The 12,539-nt window shown below is 47.9% G+C and overlaps 2 long non-coding RNA genes across 2 annotated transcripts; both read right to left on the bottom strand.

Annotated features, from left to right (window-relative positions):
* Positions 1-4,210: 4,210 nt before the first annotated feature.
* Positions 4,211-4,974, bottom strand: LOC125594645. Its single transcript, XR_007329939.1, has 2 exons — positions 4,837-4,974; positions 4,211-4,723 (listed from the first exon to the last, which is right to left on the bottom strand). It is a non-coding gene; the product is annotated as an uncharacterized LOC125594645 (long non-coding RNA).
* A 13-nt stretch (positions 4,975-4,987) lies between these two features.
* On the bottom strand, positions 4,988-9,298 carry LOC125594646. The gene is made up of 3 exons (XR_007329940.1): positions 9,257-9,298; positions 5,671-5,845; positions 4,988-5,032 (listed from the first exon to the last, which is right to left on the bottom strand). It is a non-coding gene; the product is annotated as an uncharacterized LOC125594646 (long non-coding RNA).
* Between the last annotated feature and the right edge of the window lie 3,241 nt (positions 9,299-12,539).

Raw genomic sequence — 12,539 nt, forward strand, 5'->3', positions numbered from 1 at the left:
CCCCCCCCCCCCCCCCCCCCCCCCCCCCCCCCCCCCCCCCCCCCCCCCCCCCCCCCCCCCCCCCCCCCCCCCCCCCCCCCCCCCCCCCCCCCCCCCCCCCCCCCCCACCCCCCCCCCCCCCCCCCCCCCCCCCCCCCCCCCCCCCCCCCCCCCCCCCCCCCCCCCCCCCCCCCCCCCCCCCCCCCCCCCCCCCCCCCCCCCCCCCCCCCCCCCCCCCCCCCCCCCCCCCCCCCCCCCCCCCCCCCCCCCCCCCCCCCCCCCCCCCCCCCCCCCCCCCCCCCCCCCCCCCCCCCCCCCCCCCCCCCCCCCCCCCCCCCCCCCCCCCCCCCCCCCCACCCCCCCCCCCCCCCCCCCCCCCCCCCCCCCCCCCCCCCCCCCCCCCCCCCCCCCCCCCCCCCCCCCCCCCCCCCCCCCCCCCCCCCCCCCCCCCCCCCCCCCCCCCCCCCCCCCACCCCCCCCCCCCCCCCCCCCCCCCCCCCCCCCCCCCCCCCCCCCCCCCCCCCCCCCCCCCCCCCCCCCCCCCCCCCCCCCCCCCCCCCCCCCCACCCCCCCCCCCCCCCCCCCCCCCCCCCCCCCCCCCCCCCACCCCCCCCCCCCCCCCCCCCCCCCCCCCCCCCCCCCCCCCCCCCCCCCCCCCCCCCCCCCCCCCCCCCCCCCCCCCCCCCCCCCCCCCCCCCACCCCCCCCCCCCCCCCCCCCCCCCCCCCCCCCCCCCCCCCCCCCCCCCCCCCCCCCCCCCCCCCCCCCCCCCCCCCCCCCCCCCCCCCCCCCCCCCCCCCCCCCCCCCCCCCCCCCCCCCCCCCCCCCCCCCCCCCCCCCCCCCCCACCCCCCCCCCCCCCCCCCCCCCCCCCCCCCCCCCCCCCCCCCCCCCCCCCCCCCCCCCCCCCCCCCCCCCCCCCCCCCCCCCACCCCCCCCCCCCCCCCCCCCCCCCCCCCCCCCCCCCCCCCCCCCCCCCCCCCCCCCCCCCCCCCCCCCCCCCCCCACCCCCCCCCCCCCCCCCCCCCCCCCCCCCCCCCCCCCCCCCCCCCCCCCCCCCCCCCCCCCCCCCCCCCCCCCCCCCCCCCCCCCCCCCCCCCCCCCCCCCCCCCCCCCCCCCCCCCCCCCCCCCCCCCCCCCCCCCCCCCCCCCCCCCCCCCCCCCCCCCCCCCCCCCCCCCCCCCCCCCCCCCCCCCCCCCCCCCCCCCCCCCCCCCCCCCCCCCCCCCCCCCCCCCCCCCCCCCCCCCCCCCCCCCCCCCCCCCCCCCCCCCCCCCCCCCCCCCCCCCCCCCCCCCCCCCCCCCCCCCCCCCCCCCCCCCCCCCCCCCCCCCCCCCCCCCCCCCCCCCCCCCCCCCCCCCCCCCCCCCCCCCCCCCCCCCCCCCCCCCCCCCCCCCCCCCCACCCCCCCCCCCCCCCCCCCCCCCCCCCCCCCCCCCCCCCCCCCCCCCACCCCCCCCCCCCCCCCCCCCCCCCCCCCCCCCCCCCCCCCCCCCCCCCCCCCCCCCCCCCCCCCCCCCCCCCCCCCCCCCCCCCCCCCCCCCCCCCCCCCCCCCCCCCCCCCCCCCCCCCCCCCCCCCCCCCCCCCCCCCCCCCCCCCCCCCCCCCCCCCCCCCCCCCCCCCCCCCCCCCCCCCCCCCCCCCCCCCCCCCCCCCCCCCCCCCCCCCCCCCCCCCCCCCCCCCCCCCCCCCCCCCCCCCCCCCCCCCCCCCCCCCCCCCACCCCCCCCCCCCCCCCCCCCCCCCCCCCCCCCCCCCCCCCCCCCCCCCCCCCCCCCCCCCCCCCCCCCCCCCCCCCCCCCCCCCCCCCCCCCCCCCCCCCCCCCCCCCCCCCCCCCCCCCCCCCCCCCCCCCCCCCCCCCCCCCCCCCCCCCCCCCCCCCCCCCCCCCCCCCCCCCCCCCCCCCCCCCCCCCCCCCCCCACTGTGCCAAAGATCGATGACCCCCCCCGGAAGCAAAGATTGTAGATTTTCAGTCAAATCAGCGTACCCCTTTTCTGACACGAAATACTGCCCCTCGACATAATATTGAGGCTCTGTATAACGAGTATGGCGAGTTTCTAGTCCCGGAACGCAACCCTTGCTTCTTATGGTTTGGTCCCCACCAAAAAGTTATCATAACGAACGCGGAACGAAGCGCCGCCACCTAAGTATAATAGTGTGTGTCAGCTGTGCAAGAATGGTGAAGAAACAATACTTCCAATGCTCTGAGAGACTGTCCAGCAGCTGCGGTTGTGGGAAAGAATGGTAACCACCGGGTAGACGGCAACGTTTCTTTGAACTACCCTTACTTGAATGGATTTATGTAAACCTTGTGAGCGATAAGGGAGTCGGTGGTGACCAATGGCCGACGTTGTTCGCTCTCACGGTGTGGTTGTTGTTGGAAATGGCGTTGTGGTTATTGTTTTGGTGAAGTAGGTAAATGTCGAGACAGAGTACAATTGTAAGGAGAAGGCTAAAGAAGTTCTGGTAGCGAATAACAAACTGCGGTCTCGAGTGGCTGGTGGAAGAAGAGTGAGAAAACAGATCGTATGGACTAGACCTCGGAGTAGTTTGGTAAAGTTGAACACGGACGGAGCGGCAAGAGGTAATCCAGGACTGTCAGCTGCAGGTGGAGTTGTAAGGGATGAACATGGCTTGTGGAGAGGGGATTTGCGGTCAACATTGGCATTTGCTCAGCTCCACTGGCGGAATTATGGGGTGTTTACTACGGTTTATGTATTGCATGGGACTGTGGATTTCGACGAGTGGAGGTGGAGGTGGATTCTGAGTGTGTGGTGGGATTTTTTCAGACAGGGATACATGAGTCTCATCCCTTGTCCTTCCTAGTACGTCTGTGCTATGGCTTCATATCAAGAGACTGGATAGTCAAATTTTCGCATGTGTATAGGGAGGCTAATCATCTCGCAGATGGATTAGCTAACTATGCTTTTTCTTTATCGTTTGGTTTGCATTATTTTGATATTGTTCCAGAGCCTGTTGCTCATGTGTTGTTGGACGATTGTAATGGTGTGACTAGCCCTCGGCGAGTTGCCTCTGACTGATGTTTTTTCTTATTTGAATAAATAGTAGGAGACATTGTCTCCTGCCCCCTACCAAAAAAAAAAAAAAAATGACCAATTTAGATTTCATTTAAAAAAATGCTAGTTATATAACTTTCTTACATATATAAACATAAATAAATATTTAGATAAAAAATTATGAAATATTTTTTCCAAATAGTTTTTCTGGGAAACTATTTTTCTTAAGAAGACGTTTTAGGAAGACGTTCTTGAATATGGATAGTATTTTTATGTATTTGTGTTATATGCATAATTAGGAAAATATTACGGAATGTGTATAATATCTTCCTAAATTTAGGGAAGATATTATATATGTATAACATTTAGGGAAACCTTCATAATGGGTATTTAAGAATATATTTTTTAAATGTGTACTTAGGAAGACCTTCTTGAATATATATTTATGAATACCTTATTGAATTTGAATTATATGTATATTAAGTAAATCAAATTTGAATATGTATAAAATCTTTCAAAAGTTCAAGAAGACCTTCGTGAATGTGTAAGATATCTTCTTAAATTTGATTTATATGCATATTTAAGAAATTTTATTAAATTATAAAATATTTCTTAAATTTACAAAGATATTTTTGAATATGTATAATATCTTTATTAAATATTGGAAAACATTCATAAATGTTGTATAAATGAATATTAAAGTTTGTTAATATATACTTTAGAAAGGATTTTATAACATTTCTAAATATGCCATACACATCCAAGAGAAGCTCCTAAATATAAATATAAGTTACATTCATAAATTCCAATTAAACGTTTATGAAGGCATCTTCAGTTCACAAAAAATTGAAAAGTTTTTCTTTTTGCAAAAAAAGTTTAAATTAATTCTGATCTTAATATTTTTTTAATTTTAATATTTACTATATTTATTAATAATTAAGTAAATTATACATAAAGATAGAATTGTCCTTTTACCCATTAATGAATGATAATTTGGGGAATTTTATCCTTGGAAGTTATTTGGTAAAAAAAAATTAAAAAGGACTAATATGAAGGATTGCTCAAATATAATAGATTTACTCTCTTTTTCTGTAGAAATAAAAAATCCCTTATAAAATATTTGGTTTAGCAAAAAAAAATAAAAAAATATTTGAAGTCTATTATATTTGTATCTTTTTTCCTTTTCAAACTCTTTATATTGTTTCTCTAATCGATATATTTCATTCATCGATATATTTCATTCACACTAGGATTCTACATGGTAAACGGAAAGTATAATTTACATGGTAAATATAAATTTCTCTCTGTCTTACCTAACATAACGAAACCAAAAATCATGAATACGTTCATTATGAATCTCACACACACATCACATTTCATTCACAATTACCAAAGACGACTTAGACCAGGGTCGGGCATAATACCCAAAACCCGAAACCGAACCGAAGTGGGTCGTATAGCTTTGGTTTTGGATCCCTTAATTATCCCAATTAAAATACCAGAACTGGGCTAGTGTCAAATACATTGGACTTTGGATTCCGCTTCAGATAAATCTGAAAACCGAAGATGGATCCGAACTTAACTGAAGTACACTGTGAGGTTATTGTCTCTAAACCTCCGTGTGGGCTCCGACAAGTTTGACATAAGGCCCATTCTGTGGTGTACACTTATTGGGTCAGCTGATATGTTTGGATCAGAAGGCCTGTTTCGTCTAAGGCTTTCAGGAGTTATCTGCATATATAAGGAAAACTTGAAGGTTACGTGAGAAGAATAAAAAGATAATCAGATTGCAGAGGTTCAGGTTTCAGAGCTACTTCACGGTTAAGAGATAGCGAGAGAGTTACATGTTGCGTTGCAGACAAAAAGAACTAGGTTGATAGTTCTTAGCTCTTAGCTTTGGTGTAGAAGTTGCTAGAGCTATTATCTCTTTGTATTAACTCCTTTATACTTGAGATAGTGAATTGGAAGCACAGATCTTCCCCAGACGTACCTCAACGGGAACTGGGTAACAAAGTCTTGTGTCTTTGTCTCTTACACAATCTAACAAACATCAAACATAAATCGTATCAAGGTTAATTGGTCAAGTTAGTGAACAAACTAGCTAAAGGATTAAGGTCTAAGTTAAGCAATCCTATAACTAAACCTTACAAGTGGTATCAGAGCCCTCAGGTTAGGTTTATAAAGGAACGGTTTCAGTGGTCTTAGCTGCGTTCTGGTGGTTATTAAACCTAGACTCTAGCTGGTGTTGATTTCACGATTGTTGGTGAGATCATGAAGAAGTCTAAAGTCAAGATTGAGGTGGAAAAGTTTGATGGAAAGGGGATTTTGGTATGTGGAAATTCAAGATGCAGATGCAACTTGAAAATGCTGATCTTGACAGTGTGCTTAATGAAGAAGACACTAGTTCTACATCAGAGACAGACAAGGATGGTGATAAGGAGACTAAACCCGGTACAGGGGGTCTTACTCGGAAGGAGATGGACAAGCGTGCTAAGAACATGATTTGTGCTAGTCTTGGTAACCTGGTACTACGAAAGGTTATGAAACAGACTACTGCACTAGGGGTATGGAAAGCACTAGAGAAGGATTACCAAACTAAGACATTACCTAACAGAATCTACCTAAAGCAACGGTTCGCTAGTTACAAGATGGAAGAGCATCGAAGTGTAGAAGAGAACCTGGATGTTTTCTTGAGGTTGGTAGATGATCTGGAGAGCTTGAACATTACAATCAGTGATGAAGATCAAGCAATACAGGTTCTATCGAGCTTGCCCAAGCAGTTTGATTCCTTAGTACATACGCTCAAGTACGGGAACAGCAAGGAAACTCTGACACTGCAAGAAGTTACCACATCTGCATATGCAAAAGAAGTTGAGCTAAAAGAAGCTGGACTTATTGGCAAAACAAGATCAAATGCAGAAGGTCTAATAGCAGAAAGAGGGAGATCAGAGTCTAAATCTCAAGGTAAATGGAAAGGTAGATCTAAAAGCAGAAACAACAGATCAAAGTCGAGACCAAGAGGTCCAGGAAAACCAGAGAATGCTGGTCATGCGGCAAAGAGGGTCATTACAAGAAAGATTGTCCAGACAAAAAGAACTGGAAATCGAATGAAGCTGCTAATGTTGCTCATGACAAAGAGAAACCTATGATCCTAACTGCAAGCACTCACAATCCTATGAAGGAATGGGTAATGGATTCTGGCTGCACTTTCCATATCACACCTGAAAGGGAAGTATTATTTGACTTCAAGGAACTAGACGGTGAAAAGTCTTATTAGGAAACAACACCCATTGTGAAGTCAAAGGTATTGGAAAAATAAAAATTATAAATTCTGAAGGAGCTCAAGTCATTCTAAGCGATGTGAGATACATGCCATCAATGGGCAGAAATCTTATCTCCTATGGTCAATTGGAGAAAAATGGATGCAAGTATGAAGGGGAGAATTTTACAGTCACTTTCTATCGAGAAGGTAAGAAAGTACTATCTGGAAAATATCAAGATGGCTTATACTATCTACAAGGATCTGTCATAAAAGGAGAAGTATCAGTGGCTAGAGCAGACAAACCTAACGAACAGATGGCATTCCAGACTAGGGCATATGAGTTTGAAGAACATGAATCTCTTGGTCAAGGGAGGGTATTTGAATCCTAAAGAAGTGCACACTTTGGATTTATGTGAAAAATGTGTCTTTGGCAAAGCTCATAAGCAAAGTTTCCCGGAGGGCAGACACACATCAAAGGAGAGGCTTGATTATGTACACAGTGATCTTTGGGGATCAGTCTCTAATGAACCAAGCTTATCACGCTGCAGATATTTCCTAACTTTCATTGATGACTATTCTAGAAAGGTTTGGATAAGGTTTCTAAGAAACAAAGATGAAGTATACGAGAATTTCTCAGAATGGAAGGTACTTGTTGAAAAAACAACCAAGAGAAGGTTGAATTATCTACGAACAGACAACGGTCTAGAGTTCTGTAATGTCAGAATGGATAAGCTGTGCAGTGATTCTGGAGTTCCAAAGGCACAAAACGTGCACTTACACCCCACAACAGAATGGGGTGGCAGAGAGAATGAATCGGACTATAGCTGAGAAGATTCGATGTATGCTAGCAGAGTCAGGATTGGAAAAATTGTTTTGGGCTGAAGCTGCTTGTACTGCAGTATATCTAATAAACCGGTCTCCAAATGCAGCATTGAATTTTAAAATCCCAGAAGAGTTATGGACAGAGTCGAAAGTTGATTACAGTCACCTTAGAAGGTTTGGATGTGTGGCGTATGTTCACATAACACAGGACACGATGAGTCCTAGGGCTGTTAAAGGGGTTTCGTAGGATATCCTCAAGGAGTCAAAGGTTATAGAGTATGGATACCAGAAGATGGAAAATGCTCTAACAGCAGAAACGTTGTATTTGATGAGGATAAGTTGTATCATGATTCAGAGAAGAAGATTGAGAAACCTAAGAAACCTAAGAAAGTGACTTTCAGAACCGAATTGATACAAGGTCCATCAACTCAAGGTTGCACCAGTCAAGGTGGAGCTGATTCAGAAATTGCAAGGTCTACTGGTCAAGGTGGAGCAGATTCAGAACAAGAAAGCTCAAAGTCTTCAAGTGAAACTGATGAAGATTCTGAGGGAGAAGATTTGGAACAGACTGAACGTCTAGACTTAGATGACTATGTATTATCAAGAGATAGAGAACGAAGAGTGATCAGACCACCATCAAGGTACGAGGATGGGGATTCTGTCATTGCATATGCACTGGCTTGTGCTACGACCATCGAGCTGGATGAGCCAAGAACAGCTGCTGAGGCTAAGCGTAGCAAACACTGGAAGAAGTGGAAAGAAGCCATGACAGAAGAGAAAGTATCTCTTGACAAGAATGATACATTTGTTCTAGTTCCAAGACCAGAGAAACAAAGGGTGATTGGCTGTAAGTGGATTTATAAGTACAAAGAAGGGATTCCAGGGATCGAGGATCCTAGATTCAAAGCACGTCTAGTAGGGAAAGGCTTCACTCAAGTTGAAGGGATAGACTATAATGAAATATTTGCACCTGTGGTTAAACATGTGTCGATAAGAATCATGCTATCGATAGTGGTTAACTATGATTTGGAAAACAGCTTTCTACATGGAGTTCTTGAAGAGAAATCTACATGGAGCAACCTGAGGAGTTTATAGAAAAGGGAAAAGAAGAAATGGTGTGCCTTCTAAAGAAATCCCTATACGGACTTAAACAGTCCCCTAGACAATGGAATCAGTTTAATGAGTTCATGATATCTCAAGGATTCACACGCTGTTATAAGGATCCGTGTGTCTACACTAAAGGCACGACTGTGGAGAATTTGATCTATCTATTACTCTATGTTGATGATATGCTCGTAGCAGCTAGAGACATTGGTAAATTGTCTTCAGAAGAATTTAAACAAGATGTTTGAGATGAAAGATCTTGGACCAGCATCCAGAATTCTTGGAATGGATATCAAAGAGATCGAAAAAATGGAGTGCTAAAGCTTTCACAAGAAAGATATATCAAGCAAGTTCTAAGGACATTCAACATGGAAGAGAGTAAAGCAGTTGTGACTCCTAGCAATTCTCTGTTTAAACTAAGAAGCCTAAGACCTGAAGAAATAGAAGCAGAGAGAGATGCTATGGATACAGTTCCTTATGCAAGCGCAGTAGGAGTTTAATGTATGCGATGGTCGGCTCAAGACCAGATTGGGATATGCTATTGGAGTGGTGAGTAGATTCATGGCAAATACAGGAAGAAGTCACTGGGAAGCAGTTAAATGGATCCTAAGATATTTAAATGGTGCATCTAACGTTTGCCTAACGTTCACTAAGTCAAAGGAGTTTGACATAGAAGGGTTCTCAGATTCAGATTATTCTGCGGACTTAGATAAAAGGAGATCGGTATCAGCCTATGTGTCATAGTGGGTGGCAATACGGTAAGTTGGAGATCATGTCTACAGCAAGTAGTTGCACTATCTACTACAGAAGCAGAGTACATGGCACTAGCAGAAGTACTAAAGAAGGCATATGGTTACTAGCTATGTGTGAAGAGCTAGGATTAAAACGGATTCATTCAAGCTAAACTGCGACTCACAAAGTGCAATCTGCCTAGCAAAGATAGTGTGCATCATGACAGAACCAAACACATTGCGAGGAAATATCATTTCATACGCGACGTTATGAGCAGGGTTCAGTCAAGGTTCAGAAGGTTCACACTACAGAGAATGCAGCAGATATGTTGACAAAGAGCTTACCTGGAAAAAGCTTCGAGAAGTGTCTAGGATTCTCAAGGAATCAGGTAGTCAGCTTGAAGCATCCCGAGGTTCCTGGTTAGTAGATTGAAGGACCTCGCAAAAGGGATAAACAGATATGGAGGTTAATCAGTATCGGTAACAGGAAATCAAACACAAAATCATCTGAATGGTTAAATTTGGAAAAAGGTTAGTCTACGGTTTCAGAAGATTAAACAAGTATCAGAGGCGATTACAGATTCAGACAGAGAAGTCAGAGTCTAAGTGCTTTAGCGGTCGAGCTCAAAGCGTAAAAGTTTTTGCTACGAAGGTGTTTACCTTATTGGTTGGAATGCGTTTTGGCTCTATCAAACTGCAGTTGAACAAAAAACAAAGTGAGATTCCAGCGTGAGCTACAAACGCAGATTAGGAAACTAAAGGGTTAGCAAATTACCAAGGAGCTGCAGATCGATTGTGTATGGGACTGAACGTCTCTGTAAAGGCTTCCAAAAGTTTTAGAACCCCTAGAGAATGAGATTAGTCGACGAATCTCACCTCAACTCAGAGTTTTAAAATAAAATGAATAAATAAAAAAAAAAAAGGAAGTGAAAGATCGGTCATGAAGAGAGAGCTTATGGTGAGTATCTTGCGGTGAAGCTAGAAATCGAAAATCGATGGTAATGTGAAGAGTTCTTGAGCGAGCCTCTCTTTTCAAGAAACTCTTCACATTACCATCGATTTTCATTTCTCGCTTCACCGCAAGATACTCCACCATAGCTAGCTCTTCTTCATGACCGATCTTTCACTCCTTTTTTTTTATTTATTCATTTTATTTTAAACTCTGAGTGAGGTGAGATTCGTCGACTAATCTCATTCTCTAGGGGTTCTAAAACTTTTGGAAGCCTTTACAGAGACGTTCAAGTCCCATACCACAATCGATCTGCAGCTCCTTGGTAATTTGCTAACCCTTTTAGTTTCCTAATCTGCGTTTGTAGCTCACGCTGGAATCTCACTTTGTTTTTTTTCAACTGCAGTTTGATAGAGCCAAAAACGCATTCCCAACCAATAAGGTAAACACCTTCGTAGCAAAAACTTTTACGCTTTGAGCTCGACCGCTTAAAGCACTTAGACTCTGACTTCTCTGTCTGAATCTGTAATCGCCTCTGATACTTGTTTAATCTTCTGAAACCGTAGACTAAACCTTTTTCCAAATTTAACCATTCAGATGAATTTTGTGTTGATTTCCTGTTACCGATACTGATTAACCTCCATATCTGTTTATATCCCTTTTGCGAGGTCCTTCAATCTACTAACCAGGAACCTCGGGATGCTTCAAGCTGACTACCTGATTACCTTGAGAAGTCCTAGACACTTCTCGAAGCTTTTTCCAGGTAAGCTCTTTGTCAACATATCTGCTGCATTCTCTGTAGTGTGAACCTTCTGAACCTTGACTGAACCCTGCTCAATAACGTCGCGTATGAAATGATATTTCCTCGCAATGTGTTTGGTTCTGTCATGATGCACACTATTCTTTGCTAGGCAGATTGCACTTTGTGAGTCGCAGTTTAGCTTGAATGAATCCGTTTTAAATCCTAGCTCTTCACACATAGCTAGTAACCATATGCCTTCTTTAGTAGCTTCTGCTAGTGCCATGTACTCTGCTTCTGTAGTAGATAGTGCAACTACTTGCTGTAGACATGATCTCCAACTTACCGTATTGCCACCCACTATGAACACATAGGCTGATACCGATCTCCTTTTATCTAAGTCCGCAGAATAATCTGAATCTGAGAACCCTTCTATGTCAAACTCCTTTGACTTAGTGAACGTTAGGCAAACGTTAGATGCACCATTTAAATATCTTAGGATCCATTTAACTGCTTCCCAGTGACTTCTTCCTGTATTTGCCATGAATCTACTCACCACTCCAATAGCATATCCCAAATCTGGTCTTGAGCCGACCATCGCATACATTAAACTCCCTACTGCGCTTGCATAAGGAACTGTATCCATAGCATCTCTCTCTGCTTCTATTTCTTCAGGTCTTAGGCTTCTTAGTTTAAACAGAGAATTGCTAGGAGTCACAACTGCTTTACTCTCTTCCATGTTGAATGTCCTTAGAACTTGCTTGATATATCTTTCTTGTGAAAGCTTTAGCACTCCATTTTTTCGATCTCTTTTGATATCCATTCCAAGAATTCTGGATGCTGGTCCAAGATCTTTCATCTCAAACATCTTGTTTAAATTCTTCTGAAGACAATTTATCTTACCAATGTCTCTAGCTGCTACGAGCATATCATCAACATAGAGTAATAGATAGATCAAATTCTCCACAGTCGTGCCTTTAGTGTAGACACACGGATCCTTATAACAGCGTGTGAATCCTTGAGATATCATGAACTCATTAAACTTCTGATTCCATTGTCTAGGGGACTGTTTAAGTCCGTATAGGGATTTCTTTAGAAGGCACACCATTTCTTCTTTTCCCTTTTCTATAAACTCCTCAGGTTGCTCCATGTAGATTTTCTCTTCAAGAACTCCATGTAGAAAAGCTGTTTTCCAAATCATAGTTAACCACTATCGATAGCATGATTCTTATCGACACATGTTTAACCACAGGTGCAAATATTTCATTATAGTCTATCCCTTCAACTTGAGTGAAGCCTTTCCCTACTAGACGTGCTTTGAATCTAGGATCCTCGATCCCTGGAATCCCTTCTTTGTACTTATAAATCCACTTACAGCCAATCACCCTTTGTTTCTCTGGTCTTGGAACTAGAACAAATGTATCATTCTTGTCAAGAGATACTTTCTCTTCTGTCATGGCTTCTTTCCACTTCTTCCAGTGTTTGCTACGCTTAGCCTCAGCAGCTGTTCTTGGCTCATCCAGCTCGATGGTCGTAGCACAAGCCAGTGCATATGCAATGACAGAATCCCCATCCTCGTACCTTGATGGTGGTCTGATCACTCTTCGTTCTCTATCTCTTGATAATACATAGTCATCTAAGTCTAGACGTTCAGTCTGTTCCAAATCTTCTCCCTCAGAATCTTCATCAGTTTCACTTGAAGACTTTGAGCTTTCTTGTTCTGAATCTGCTCCACCTTGACCAGTAGACCTTGCAATTTCTGAATCAGCTCCACCTTGACTGGTGCAACCTTGAGTTGATGGACCTTGTATCAATTCGGTTCTGAAAGTCACTTTCTTAGGTTTCTTAGGTTTCTCAATCTTCTTCTCTGAATCATGATACAACTTATCCTCATCAAATACAACGTTTCTGCTGTTAGAGCATTTTCCATCTTCTGGTAT

The sequence above is a fragment of the Brassica napus genome, assembly GCF_020379485.1.
Source record: "Brassica napus cultivar Da-Ae chromosome C3 unlocalized genomic scaffold, Da-Ae chrC03_Random_16, whole genome shotgun sequence".
NCBI lineage: Eukaryota > Viridiplantae > Streptophyta > Magnoliopsida > Brassicales > Brassicaceae > Brassica > Brassica napus.